This window comes from Chiloscyllium plagiosum, unplaced genomic scaffold (genome assembly GCF_037043375.1).
Source record: "Chiloscyllium plagiosum isolate Xiang-an unplaced genomic scaffold, Cpla_swu_hap1 HiC_scaffold_10, whole genome shotgun sequence".
Lineage (NCBI taxonomy): Eukaryota > Metazoa > Chordata > Chondrichthyes > Orectolobiformes > Hemiscylliidae > Chiloscyllium > Chiloscyllium plagiosum.
Window position 1 is genome coordinate 80,877,833 of NW_028270148.1, and position 15,797 is coordinate 80,893,629.

Sequence of the window (15,797 nt, forward strand, 5' to 3'; positions counted from 1 at the left end):
GACCTCTATTAGAACGCATCTTTTGTGCTCTTCAATGTATTTCCTTTATCAAAACTGAATGCAATACTCTACCTCTGCTGTAATCAAGTTTTACACCAGATTAGTACACTTGCCCCACTTTCTAATCCAATTCCTTTAGAATTAAAGCCTGGTGCTTTCTTTATTGGCCTGTAGGACAATATTTAATGTAAGGTGCTTTTATACTTTAATATTCCTTTAATCATCATTCATTCTTGAACCTCTATCTGTTGTCACTTCCTTATTCTTATCAAAATGTATGATCTCTCATTTAATCTTGTTGTCAAATATTTGCCCATTCTGCAAGAGTATTAATGTCCTTTTGTAATCTGCTGCAGTACTTCTTAGTATTTACTCTTTTTCTCAACAATCTCTTCCTGCTACTGTCCCACAAATTCTCCAAATTGACAAAGTGTTTTTGAATCCAAAGTCACAAGTATTAATGTAAATTGTCAACAGAAGTGTTCCCAGCATTGATCCATTGGGAACGCCACTTCTTACCTTCTGCAACTCTGACTACACTTTGCTCCCAGACTTTGGTTTTTATCTTGAAGCCAGTGAGCAACTATGACAGACACATGGTTGAAGGAGGGACAGGACTGGTACCTTAATGGGGAGGCATGAGAGGAGAGGCAGTGGCATTTTTGATTAGGGAAAACATCACGGTAGTATTTAGAGAGGATATTCCTGGGGAATAATCTAGTGAAACTGTACGGATAGAACTGAAAAATAAAAAGGAGAGGATCACTTTAATGTGATTGTACCTTAAGGCTCCCCCAATAGTTTGCAGGAAATTGAGGACCAAATATGTAGGGCGATAACTGTAAGAATAAAAGGATTGTAATCGGGGATTTTAACTTAGACGGGGATTGCCATAATGTTAAGGGTTTGGACGGGGAGGAATTTTAGTGTGTACAAGAAAACTTTTTCAATGAATATTCAGATAACCCTACTAGAGATGGGGCAAAAACGTGACCACCTCTTGTGAAATAAGGCAGGGCACATGACTGAGGTGTTAGTGGGGGACCAGTGACCACAATTCTATTACTTTTAAAATAATTATGGCAAGGGTAAGGCCTGGTCCACAAGTTAAACTTCTAAATTGGAGCAAGGCCAATTTCGATGGGAGGCTTTTAAAAGTGAGATCATGAGTTTCAGGAACAGCATTTTCCTGCTAAAGCTGGCAGAATTAGGATACACTGATTGGAGATATTGAGGGTGTGGTCCAGATATAGACAGATGGGATAAAATGAATCCCTTGAGGATAGGAGTGTAGGAGTACACTGAAGAGGGAGATTAGGAGGGCAAAAAGGGGTCATGAAGTAGCTTTGGCAGAAAAGCTTAGGAGAATCCAAAAAAAATTGTACAAGTATTTTAAAGGTAAAAGAGTAACTAGGAGAGTCTCCCCATTCATGCATACTCTTATTCTGTAGTCCAGATGCATAGCATGCTGTGCCATATCTTGGGCTAACCATATTTTATTTACTAGCCCATTGCAACCTAAATAATTGTTTGAAATTTACTGATTTTGACAAAGTTACAATATACATTTATCACAACCAAATCACGTTTGTTTAGAACTCCGATGGAAGTGCAAGTATCTTGCTAATGATGGTTGGCTAGTCCAATGTTGTAATGTACTGTAGAATGGAAATCTTTTTAAAGCATGACCTCAGTGGACCTGATGTTATGTTATATCAAGAGTTTGATTGTTGGTTAATCGATACGTCCATTCAATTTTGTAAATATGGACGCAGATGGAGAGGGCTCTTGTGGTTGTGTCACAGGGATAGCAAGCCAAACCAAACTAGGCTCACTGTCCCTGGACTTACAACATTCAGTGACTCTTCAGTGCCCAATTATTCCTAGTGAAACTTTATGGATAACAAAACTTGGACACCAGGTTTTTAATTTAAATAAGAATTGACGCTATTATTAATCTTGCAACTTTAATAGAACACAAGCAAGGAAAGCAAGTCCAATCTCCTTTTGATCATACTCACTCCACTCTCTCATGCAGACAGCCACAGTTAAGGGATTACAAAGAAAATGAGAGTTGTAAATTGTCAGTTCAATGAACCGATTCAAGCAATGAATACTAGGTCTTCATGAAATCCTTACATGATGAGTTGTTCACAAGAAAGTAGAACTGCATATCTTTCTTGAAAACTGAAGTCACTGGTTAATGCAAATGGTTTCAGCATTTATTTATTTATTTATTTTAATAGACTGAGATTGCATTCTTAGAATAGTTAACAGTTCGATAGCTGAGAGATAGCAAAACAAACCTCCTACCAAAAAATGGAACGGTTTTCTTTTTCTTTTCTTGATTGACTAATTCAACATCCAAACAACTGCCAACCCTGAGTATAGCAACAGCTCTGTGCTGATTCATCTCGAATGTCATTAGAGCAGTAATTAAATTGCATTATTTTCCAGGCCGATTCTCAACAGAAGACGTCCGTCTTTATTCTCTTTTCTCTCAAAACAAATTGCTAATCAAGGTTCAATTTTTAACTTCAACTGTGATTCAAATGAAAAGATTAAATAAAAAACAATGGACTCTGAATGGTGCAGTGGCAATGTACCTACCTCTGAGTTAGGAGTCCAGGTTCAAGCCTCACCTACTCCAGTGGTGCATCATGGGATCTCAGCAGGTTAATAAGTAAATATCTAGACACAAATGCTCAACTTCTTAGAGTCTTGAAATATTATTTCTAATGCTGATACTTGTGTTTAAAATGTTGTCCCGTTACCACCCTTGACAGTAGTCATTGGCTTGGCACAGAGGAAAGGAGTCAAATCTATTATTAACTAACTGCTATCTTTAATTAGTTTAGTAAAAACAGACATTGAATTCATACCGTTTGGTTAAGAGGTTAATATACATGCAATTCATGCAAGGCTAAAATCTGTGTGCAAACCTACTAGGTTTCTATTACACTTCCTGAACAAAGAACTTAAAGACTAATACTCAGGAATGGCTCGTGCTGGCCAGGCAATTTCTCATGTCCTCTGTTATCTCCAAGCTTCCAAGCACAGTACCTTCAACTTCGCAAAGGTTGATATCTGGAGTTTTTTGCTGTCAGCAAGCCCAAAATCCTTAATTTTTATCCTTTTTCCTTCCCGAACTGTGGTGTCTTATTCTTCATTAGCTTCTTGCCATACTTGCCATGGGGCTCAGATAACTTCAGTTCACAAGATGCTGTTTTGATGTGTGAGCAGCATTTGGCCAACATCCACACATCACCCTCCCCAATCCTCAGATCCAAAGACATTTATCTTAGGATCATCATTTTCCTTTCGTTCTGCTAACCATTCATGGGATCGCCAACGACCCCCAGTGGGTGTGTGTTTTATATAAAAGAGGTCTACCTACTTAATTAAAAAGAGAGAACAACTGACTACCCAATTCACACAAACCCTTCTCTAACAACAATGGTCATTTCTGTTTTGTTAGAGCTTCAATTTCTATCTTTCCGATAATTTCATTTTTCCACCTTCTGAGCTGATACATTTTGAGTATTACAGTTACCAATTGTTATGACACTGGGTAAACCTTCCTGCTTAATTTAAAATCAGCAACACAGAAAAGATTTATTTCGTGTAGTCATCTGCAAAAATTCGAGTGGTTGTGGAAAATCTTTGATGGACTTCGTCTTTGCGTTCATGGGGTCAACCTTCCGTAAAGTAAAAATTAACAACTTTATTTCTTAAAGTGTAACAGAGAATAATGAATTAACCACTATTTACAATTCCTTCCTCTAACCTAGCTTTTACCTTCCCTTCTATAATACTGGTCTGATAAAATTCCCAATTAAGATTTACAAAACCACACTTCTTATCTCAAAACCAGGCAGCTTTCATTCTCTTATACGGATCTTCCTATGTCTTCTTTTCTTCTTAGGAATTTCTTTGTCACGGGTTACTGATCGAAAAACTAATTTTAAGAGAGCTATTATTCAAGAAGTTTGTTTACAGGCTGGGCTTGGCAGTTCTCCCCTCAATCTCCCCTGGCCTTATACCCCCCCCCCCCCCCCCCACCCCAGAATGTCAACTGACTAAATTCAATCTGGATTGGAGTTTGATATTTCTTGGGGTATAATTTAAATTGATTGGCCGAATTCAAATTTGTTTTTGTCTCCAGGCAATGAGCTAATAGAGTTGTTCGAGCAAGTGTTACATTGATACCTTATTGAGAACACTTGGTGCTGTGTCTGGTAATTCTGCTGCTTTAAACTCTCTTAAATTACACTCACATCTTCTTAACACCTTCCCCCTTAAGAAAAAATGAATCCTAATAATGAAAAGATGGCTTCATTTTTTTCTCTACTTTATAAACACCTAACCCTAACATACAGATAACTTTAATATAAGTTTACCTTGACTTCTTCCCATATACCTGTGTGTGTGTGTATAAATATATAAAAAACATTAAATAAAGGCAAATCTCGTTTAAAGTCTCTGTTAAATCCGCAATACAGCATCAACGATTACATTCATCCAACCGCAACATGTATGAGTTGTAAATTAAAAGTCTGTAACATAAGACTCCAACAGAATAGTCGCATTTTCTTATCTTTAAACTGTTCTAAGAATATAAGCAGATTGTGGTCAGTGTACAGAACGGTCTCTGCACCATTGTTTGTGACATATACATTAAAATGCTGTAAGGCCAGTACAAAACTCAATAGTTCCTTTTCGATTGTGGAGTATTTCCTCTGGTGGATGTTGATCATCTTTGAAAAGTAACCAACTGGCAGTTCAATCCCATCCTCATCTTCCTGTGGGAGTACAGCTCCAATGCCAATGTCACTAGCATCAATTACGACTTTAAAATGTTTTGAAACGTTTGGTGTAGCTAAAACTGCTTTGGTGGTTAATATCAATTTTGAAATGGTCGAATGCCACCTGGCATTGTTCAGTCCACCGAAATCTTGTGGTGTTCTTCAGCAAATCGGTTAACGGTGCCACTACACTGTTGACGTTTGAAGAAACATTCGAATTGAATGTTTAAAGAGAATCGAAGCATCTCTTTCTTCAAGATTGGTTGTGGAAATTCCCCAATGGCCTTAGTCTTTGCGTTCTGTGGGGTCAACCTTCTGTGATTGATGTTATGTCCCAAGAATGTCACCGCTGCTTTCGCGAATTCAGTTTTATTTAAGTATATCACCAATATTGCTTCTCGGAGTCTTTCAAAGAGCTCTGTCAACTGTTCCATGTGATCTTTCCAGGATTAACTAAAGATCACTACTTCGTCCAAATAGTCTGCACAGTTTGTTAAACCAGCCCCAACTCTGTTCATGAGTGTTTGGAATGTGACGGTTGTGTTCTTCACTCCAAAGGGCATCACTTTAAACTGATATAGCCCACTCCCAAGTTGGACTTAATGCGTCCAAAATTTATTTCACCGTCTCTGATAAAGGTACTTGCCAGTAACCATGCATTAAGTTCAACTTGGTGATGTAACTGCTTGTCCGACTTTCTTGATACCGTCCTCCAATCTCGGAATTGGATATGAGTCTGATTTTGTAACGGTGTTGACCTTCCAATAATCCATGCACAATCATTGAGTCCAGTCTGGTTTGGGAACTAAGACGATCGGTGAACTCCACTCGCTGTGGCTTGTTTTGATGATGCTCTCGTCAAGCATGGCGTCCACCTCCATCTGGACCTATCTGGCTTTGAAAAGATTAAGCCAACAGGGGTGTTGGTTTATTGGAACAGTATTTCCCACATCTACTTCGTATACAATAGCATTAGTCTTCCCCATCTGATTCTTACATATGTCCTTTTACTGTAATAACAAATCTTTCAACTGCATTCTACGCTACTGAGACAGATAGCTTACTAATCTATCCCATTTCTCGAGGACTACTTCATTTTAAAATCTATTTTGAGGGACCTCAAAATCCATATCATCTGGATTTGATTCCTCACTCTGCAAGGCAGTAACTAATACCTGTTTCTCCAGTTCTCTCTCTCTCTAGAGTAATATGGTTTCGACATGTTCACATGACACATCCGATAGATTTTTTTTCTATCTGGCATCTTTACTAGATAGTTCACCTGACTCAACCTTTTCTCAATTTTCTCAATACATATAAGATTATGAAAGAATTGGACACTCTGGCAGCAGGAAACATGTTTCTGCTGATGGGTGAGTGCCGAACCAGAGGACACAGCTTAAAAATACGGGGTAGACCATTTAGGACAGAGATGAGGAGAAACCTCTTCACCCAGAGAGTGGTGGCTGTGTGGAATGCTCTGCCCCAGAGGGCAGTGGAGGCCCAGTCTCTGGGTTCATTTAAGGAAGAGTTGGATAGAGCTCTCAAAGATAGTGGAATCAAGGGTTATGGAGATAAGGCAGGAAGAGGATACTGATTAGGAATGATCAGCCATGATCATATTGAATGGCGGTGCAGGCTCGAAGGGCAGAATGACCTACTCCTGCACCTATTGTCTATTGTCAATTTGATAGGAACCACTAAACCTGGCTTTGAAGGGATCTCCTATCATTGGTAACAGTACTAACACATTATCTCCTTGGGCGAGCTCTCTGAGTCTCGGAGAGCTTTTATATGCCACCTGTTTCATTCTACATTGTGGTTAAAAACAATGACTGCAGATGCTGGAATGTGCTGGATGCACATTCTACATTGTGCCCTCTTTAGATGCTGTTTAGCTAACTCACCTGCTTTATTTAGTCTCTCCCTCACCTCCAATACTTTGGTCCTGTAAATTTTTTCTTTAATTAATTTCAAAGGGTCTCTCACTTCATGACAGAATATTAACTTGAAGGGAGTAAACTGAGTAGATTCATTTGGGGCATCTCTAATGGCAAACAATACAAATGGAATACCTTTTATCCCAATTATTCTGGTAACCTTGACAGTATGGTCTCAACATGGTCTTCAAGGTCTGATGCCACCGTTCAAAAGTTCCCTTGGATTCAGGATGATAAGAACTGGATTTAAAATGCTGTATACCTAAGCTATTCATAGCCTCCTTAAACAGCCTAGCTGTAAAATTTGACCCTTGGTCTGACTGAATCTCTCTGGGTAGCCCATACCATGTGGAAAAAAAGCTACTAACCCCTCTACTAGCCTTTTTGCCTTGATTCTCCGAAATGGATATGCCTCCGGAAATCTGGTAGACACATCCATTATGGTTAACAAGTACTGGTTCTCGGTAGGGGACCTACATAACCAATTATAAACCCGAGTGAAAGGTTCTTTAAATGCAGGAATTGGCAACAAAGGTGCTGGTTTTATTAAGCCTGTGGCTTAGCTACCATTTGGCATGTTTGACACGTATGGCAAAAGTTAACCAATTCTTGTGCCTTACAGGCCCATACAAATGTTTTTGTACCTTAGCCTGAGTCTTTTGTACAGGTAGTTCATGTGCTACCTGTAACACATACAAGGATGTTGCCAGGGTTGGAGGATCTGAGCTAAAGGGAGAGGCTGAACAGGCTGGGTCTGATTTCCCTGGAGCGTTGGAGGCTGAGGGGTGACCTTAGAGGTTTACAAAATTATGAGGGGCATGGATAGGATAAATAGACAAGTCTTTTCCCTGGGGTCGGGGAGTCCAGAACTAGAGGGCTTAGGTTTAGGGTAGAGGGGAAAGATATAAAAGAGACCTAAGGGGCAACCTTTTCATGCAGAGGGTGGTGCTTGTATGGAATGAGCTGCTAGAGGATGTGGTGGAGGCTAGTACAATTGCAAAATTTAAGAGGCATTTGGATGGGTATATGAATAGGAAGGGTTTGGAGGGATATGGGTCGGGTGCTGACAGGTGGACTAGATTGGGTTGGGATATCTGGTCGGCATGTACGGGTTGGGCCGAAGGGTCTGTTTCCATGCTGTACATCTCTATGACTCTATGACACCCTGTCTGTATGCTACAGGCAACACAATCTGGTGCACTTTGGCCCATTTCTCCTCTGCAATAATCTGCTGTGGTCTCCATTTCCATCAGAGGATTCTGTCTTTCAGATAATAAACCTCAGGGATATTCTCTGCCTCCTTTTTGGAGTAGACATCCACATAAATATCTTTTATCGTCTTGCCTTGCTGTTGTAAGTCTCTTAGCCTTTCAGCACTAAGGTTGACCCTCTGCACCATTACATCAAACAGGGTATATGATAACTGAACCTCAACTCCTTCATCTTTCTCTTTACTTTTCACTTTGTACTGTGACTTTATAATGGTTACCACACAGTCTGGGAAAATACCCAGGATTTTTGTATTTTAACTCCTCAGTTTCTTGGTCTTCCTTGGGTTTCTCCACAACAAGGGGTGTCACTCCCACCTTGGATCCTGCCAAATCGTTCCCAAGAACGAACTGAATTCCTGGAACTGACACTCTGTCAATCACTCCCACTGTAACTTCCCCAGTCTTGACTTGGCACTCCAACCTCATCTTACATAGGGGAATGCTAAATTTCTGTCCATCTATCCCATAAATTACCACACTCTCTGGTAACAGATCAGAAAGAGTGCATTCCTTACTATCAGCGACTGGTTAGATCCTGTATCTCTCAAAATTATAACTTGTCCTTCTCGCCCTGTTCTTTCTGATTTAAACTTTAGATTAGATTAGATTACTTAGTGTGGAGACAAGCCCTTCAGCCCAACAAGTCCACACCGACCCGCAACCCACTCAGACCCACCCACAGAGGCAAATTATTTTTAGAGATCAGATACTCGCTCCATACCCAGCCCCTGCCTCGGCTGTGCACTCTCCTGCAACTTCTCAGCTCTTCTTAGGGTCTCCTTTACTACCTTCTCTAATGCCTCTGGCTGAGCTTCTTTTACCACATCTTTTCCCACAGTGCCTTTCTTTAATGACCAGCACTGTGCATTTAAGAATCCCACCTTCTGGCAGTGCAAATACCTTTTCCCAGTGCCTTCTCAAACCACTGACACTGTAATTTTCTGTGTTCCACTCCATTTCAGTGAAAACACCTGAGGCCTTTCACCTCCTTTTCCACCCTCTTGGGCTGCTTTTTTTATCCTGTGGTAAAATCTTACCAGTGCTCTCTAATGTAGTGTAGGATCTCCCCTTCTCCCAACTTATATCCCCCATAGGACGAAATTCTGGCTGGCAGCTTGTCTTATGCACCAGCATGTTCCCATCTGCTAATTCTGCTGCCCTTTTCACTTCCTGAACTTTCTGTTTCTCCACGTGATTGATTAGATTAGACTACCTACAGTATGGAAACAGGCCCTTCGGTCCAACAAGTCCACACCGACCCTCTGAAGAGCAACACACCCAGACCCAGTCCCCTACCCTATATTTACCCCTGACTAATATACCCAACACTATGGACAATTTAGCATGGGCAATTTAGTATGGCCACTTCACCTGACCTGCACATCTTTGGATTGTGGGAGGAAACCCACGCAGACATGGGGAGAATGTGCAAACTCCACACAAGGTGGGAATCGAACCCAGGACCCTGGCACTGTGAGGCAACAGTGTTAACCACTGAGCTACCATGCTGCCCAGCAGAATAGTCTCTCTTAGAGCCAAAATGTCCTATCTATGTTCAAGGCATGCACCCATAGATCAACACGACTGTTTGTTTAATTCTTTCAAACTCAATGTAAATCTGACCTGGTTCCTTCTTTGTTTTTGAATTGCTGTCTATATGCTTCTGGTACCAATTAATAAGCACTTAAGATAGCCTGTTTAACTTCTTCATTATCTTTTGACACCTCATCTGACAGCGTGACAAATACCTCACTAGCTCTGCCTACCCGTTTAGTCTGAACTAGCATTACCCATAAATCCTCAGACCACTCTATCTGCTTAGCCAATTTTTCGAATGGAACAAAGAAGGCTTCAACAGCTTTCTCATCAAAATGTGGCAGAATTTTGACATTTAAATATCGCTACCTTCTCTTTTAATCTCCATCCTGTTAACTTGACTTTGCTGACTAAGTCACAATTTCTCCAGTTCAAATTCTCTCTCTTTGCTCAGCCAAGAATCTTGTTTCTCTCTTTTTCCTCTCTCTCTTTCTCTCTCCCTTTGTTTATCTTCTAACTTCATTTTCCTCTATTGTAATTTAACTTTTTATACCTCTACTGCTGTTTCTCTGACACACCTAAGTGTTTGAGTAATTCTTATAATTTCAGATTTACTTTTGTTTTTGGTTAAACCCAAATCTAACTTATTTGCTAATTCTAAACGTATGGCCTTTTTCTTTCCTTCTAAACTTTCTTGGCGAATTTGAGAATCATTTTTCAAATCCCAGAACCTCTTTAGCAATTTTAAGAGCCATTTCTTCTCACTTTTAATTTACTCAACCACAAGAAATTAAACAAAGTGTCTTACCTACGTTTTATTTAAAGATCTAGGACACTAACCTGCAAGTGTTTAAATCTGCTGGTATTTTTCGTACCCCAAATTTATTCAAATCTGTCTAAACTAGTTCAAATCATGGACTCGAGCCCCCAAGCTGTTACGACATGGGATAGCCCTTCTGCTTAATTTAAAACCAGCAACACAGAAAAGATTATCCCATGCAGTAATCTGTAAAAATTCGAGGCACCATGGACTATTTGAAGCAAAAATTAACAACTTTATTTCTTAAAGTATAACAGAGAATAATTAACTAATCACTATTTACAGTTTCGTCCTCTAACCTATCTTTTACCTTCCCTTCTGTAATACTAGTCCAATAAAACTCCCAATTAAGATTTACATAACTACACCTCTGATCTCAAAACCAGGCAACTTTCGTTCTCCTATTCGGATCTTCCTGTATCATCTTGTCGTCGTCTTAGGAATTTCTACGTCACAGGTTACTGATCGAAAAGTTACTTTTAAGAGAGCTGTTTACAGGCTGGGCTTGGCGGTTCTCCTCTCAACTGTTCAATTTTCCCCAGTCCTATACCCCCAAAGAATCTGATTGTGTCATTGACTTTTAAGATTGTCAATAGACTAAATTAAAACTGGATTGGAATTTGATATTTTTCAGGGTATAATTTAATTTGATTGGCCGAATTCAAATTTGTTTTTGTCTCCAGGCAATGAGCTAATTGAATTGTTCAAGCATGTGTTACATTGTTGCCTTATTAAGGATCACATGGTGCTGTGTCTGGTAGTTCTGCTGCTTTTAACTCTCTTAAAGTATACCTACATCTTCATAACACCAATGTACATAAAATCAACATATCTAATGACTGAAGAATTTCTCCTTAATTTGACATGAGCTCCAAGTATTAATTCTTAATTATTTATTGGTATAGCGGGCTAGCGAGTGAGCAAGTTTCCAGTATCCATGATGCCAAACATACCTCAGCTAAATATTACATCTGTGGTCTGATCCTTGCCTGTTTTGTTGAACCAAAACCATGTATGCTCATGTGCATTAGTTTAACCTTCAGATCTGAATCCTTCTGTACCAGGAGCCAAAGCAGAGGTCCTCCCAGTCCCCTCTGCAGGATATGGATGCTTCTCCGTTAACTCAGCTGTCCCGGAGGCCGCTTGCTAACCAGAGCTCGGAGTCTTATTAACTATGTGTCAGTGTCAAATACATCAACATCAGGTTAATCACCTTTTGCTTAACCCTGGTCCAGTCCAATGACTTCTTGGGGTGTAATGAAATGAAATTCAGGTTCATGCTCCTTGTTTTTTTCATATCCTCCAGTTCTCTATCTGCACATCACCTTACTCAATAACTGTAAAATAAATCATACATAGACTCAATTTTCCCAGCTTTCTTATCTATCTTGAGGATACTTCTTCAATATGATTCCTTCCTTGCCAATTTTATGAATAATTTTATCTTTGAGTGGTAACTACCTCCATATGCAAGTACTCCCTCTGAGCTGCAATGTACATGGTATCAAATAAAGCAGCCCTAACAAATTGCAATGCATTCATCAGGCTTTACCATTTGTCCTCTTTCATTTTTTTCAGGGTATCCGTATGTTATCTGATCGGCCATTTCCCTCAGCTCACTATCATGCCTCCCATGTCCACATTCTTTTATTTCTGTAATATTTGACATAGTAGCCGATCACACCTTTTATTTTGATTTTTCTTTTACCTCCCAGTTTTGCTGTGTGTCGGTGTGTAATTGTTTTTGTGCTCTTCCAGGCCCCACACATCAATTTGTCAAGGCGTTTGAGACCGATTCTTCAGTGATTTTTTTTTTTAAACCATGAATTCCCTCATGTTTGTTACCTCCAAGATAACAATCACTTTTGTACACTTAACATTGGTATCCAAAGATCATGTCACACATTCTTGACTCTTGTATGATCTTATCAAAGATCTATGAGGTTTCACTTGCCTCTGTGCATATAGTCCCAATGCCTTTGGCAGTGCCCCACCGGCAAGTTTAGTTATCTTAAAAGGAAAGACATGGACACAAACATCATCAAGATAAAAGTATTAGTTTAGTGCTTGCATCTAAACTTTCCTTTCACTAAAATGCATTTTAACCTCAATTGCTGTTACAACCCATTATTCTAATTTTATCTGTCTTCTGCCCCCACTTAAGCACTTCCTCTCAATTAATTTTGTAATTCAGCTGTTACCTAATTTGTAACGATTTGTAGTCCAATGAAACATCAATCAATGATATCTTAAAACAGAAGTCAAACATTTCTGTTTGATTCAGGCAAAAATATATTTTTATTCTTTCACTAAAATTACCACTTTTTTATAGAAAAGGTACTTAGTCATAGAGATGTACAGCATGGAAACAGACCCTTTGGTACAACCCGTCCATGCCGACCAGATATCCCAACCCAATCTTGTCCCACCTGCCAGCAGCTGGCCCATATCCCTCCAAACCATTCCTATTCATATACCCATCCAAATGCCTTTTAAATGTTGCAATTGTACCAGCCTCTACCACTTCCTCTGGCAGCTCATTCCATCCAATGATACATGAATTCAAACAGCAAAGGCAGTAACTGTGCAGTCTCTCTCTCTCTCTCTCTCTCTTGCAATGACCTCACCATGTGCTTCCTTTGTCTGTTCTTCTCCCTTTTAAAACTGCTGTTGTACTTGATAACTCATTCTAGAAATTTTGATATAGCTCTACGTAAATTTGTCCAAATTCTAAATTTTAATGATTGCCTCAAAGTCACAATTTTTTTCTGCATTGAAACCACTGAGATTCTGTGCATGCATCCTATCATTTTGCTGAGTCCTTTTAAATTTTCAAGTGACTATTCCCTTTAAATGTTTTAGAATGTCAAACCATGTGATTCTTAATATAATTTTTTATCGCTTTATGCTTAAGTGTATATATGCTTAATGGTTTTGAAAGTTCTGATAATCAGTACCTATAATATTTTCACAGTAGTTCTCAATTGTTGAGATGCATTGTTAACAAATGGCTTGATTGGTTGAGGTTTCCTTATCCATCCCTCTGTTGATACATTGAAAGTCTGCAAGCAGTTGAGAAGTTTGAAGCCATTGGCAAAAACATTCAGTATCTTCAATTATCTGGAAAACAAACAGTATCCATCCAATCCACTTCAAGCAGATTGGGTCATTCAGTGGTGGTGTACTGCTGGTTGATAGGAGTGTAGTGAAAACTTCTGGATGTTATAACATCAACAACATCTCTTCCTCCAGTACAGAAATAAGTGCTTTATATTCAACAAAGGAAAAGCCTATCTCCTTTGTTAGAGTCCTCTCTTTTCCTTTTAAACCCCTTGATATAAGTTTTTTCAGATTTAGAACGTTATCAGATAATTTTGTTCAAAGAGAATTGCATTTCCAAAATTCCAGTTTCTCTATTACTTACATACTTTCCCACCAAAGTATTTGTAAGTTCACTGGCCAGAAAATGAAATTCCAAAACAATAATTTAAACCTAAAGTTTCTGAAATTAAATTTACCCAAGGTTCTTCCAAACACAACTCAGTACTGTAATTTTAGGAACGAGCACATAAGTTATATCAGATATAAAAACAAATTCTGAAAAACCTCAGCATGTCTGGCAGCATCTGTGAGGAGAAATTAGAGTTGATGTTTCTGGTCTAGTGATCCCTCTTCAGAACTGGACCTGAAATGTTAACTCTGACTTCTCTTCATAGGTGCTGCCATATCTGCTGAGCTTTTCCAGCAACTTCTGTTTTTGTTTATAATTTACACCATCCGCAGTTTTTTTGGTTTTTACATAAGTTATATGTTTGACTGAATTTTACTTCTTTTTAATCAACTGTAGCTAATTCCAAGAGAGAAATGTTTGCCAAGTTTTAAGAACCAAATTTTAAATCAACATTTCGTAGCAGATTTTTCTCTTCACAGAACAACTATTCACTCACCATTCATGTTCCAAATTGATACAGGTACACATCACCCTTTCAAATCGCCACATTCCCAAAATGCAAAATAAACTCGGTATTCATCTCTCGAGTTCCAGGACACAAAATATACAAATTACACAAGACAACATTTAACAACCAGCAAATGAAGATGTGTACAAACCAGACCATAAAAATAGTTAAGTTAGTAGAGGGGCTATGGGTACTCTCTTTCGCATCCAGACAGGAAAAAGTTATTACTTCAGGTAGACACAATAGCTGATATATATCTCTCTTGCTCTCAGCGAGAAGCACACAGCAGCTGCGCATTCCAAATGAACAGCCATACAGGGAATTTACCTTCATAAATCTCAGCTATGGCAACATTATTTCATGTCCAAATTCTCCAATTCTTTGGGAGATTATTCAAGTCGTATTTCAATTTTCTTCGGAATCTAACTGTCCATTTTATCTTAGCCAATTTAATCTTATGGGGAGTGGCCTGTTCCTTGGTCTTTTTTCATTTTAAGAGTGATTTTTTTTATCATTTTTTGTATTCTCTTAACGAGTACTTCCTCTCTTCTGTTTTGATGGAAGTGGTCTCTTGAGATCATTTACTATCACCACATGACATTCATGGGCTTCCCTTGGTAAATTAAATTATTTGCTAACATGGTGGTACTTTTAACCCTTTTTACATTATATTCCTCTCTGTAGCTTTGGGGGTCTAGACTTTGGATGCAAGCTTCCCCCTGCATCTTCACACAATTGTGTTTGCTTTGGCAAAAGCATTTTGGTTTTCTGTTAGTATGGCTTTGACTGTTGAATCCTGGCTCATATGTATAGGGTTTACCCATATTTCTCCCACTATGCAAAGTCATTCCTTGTATTGATCGACTGATATTTCAGCGATGCACTATTCCTTGTTGTAATTAGCAGCTGGCATGTTTGCCAAACCTCCCCAATCTCTATCATTACCTTTCCTTCCTATCTCAGGTCCGAAATCTCTCATTCCTGTCTGATTGGCCAGCTGGCTTTGTAGCTTTTCTATCCGTTTTGACATTTTGTATGGTTTCCGGTGTTACTTTTCTTCTCCTGATCTGTTCTATATACTGCATTCATAGCAGTATTCAAATGATTGCATTACTTTTACAGTACCCAAGATTTGGAATTCACACTGGCCAGGCAATTTCCCAAGTCCTTGGTGTTATCTTGAAGCGTCCAAGCATGGGATCCTCAACTTGAAGGTTGATCTCCGATGTTTTTGCTGCTGGTCTGCCCAGAATCCTTCACTTTTTAAATACTTTTTTCCTTTTCTTCTCGAACTGTGATGTCTTATTCTTTATTGCATCTGGCTCATCTGCTGAGCCTTATTGTTTTCGTTATTGGCTCTGGCCCAAGGACACCAGTAGCATTACCTCATTACTCTTCCACCAAATGAGGATTTACACCTTGCCATCCCTCGAGCTCGCTCGAACTAGATCAGCTAAGCTAGTGGC

The 15,797-nt window shown here is 39.1% G+C and overlaps 1 protein-coding gene across 5 annotated transcripts in view; it reads left to right on the forward strand.

Moving 5' to 3' along the window:
• Positions 1–15,797, forward strand: part of snx14 (sorting nexin 14) — a 233,237-nt gene that overhangs the window by 53,341 nt on the left and 164,099 nt on the right. The gene's annotated exons all lie outside the window — the stretch shown is intronic.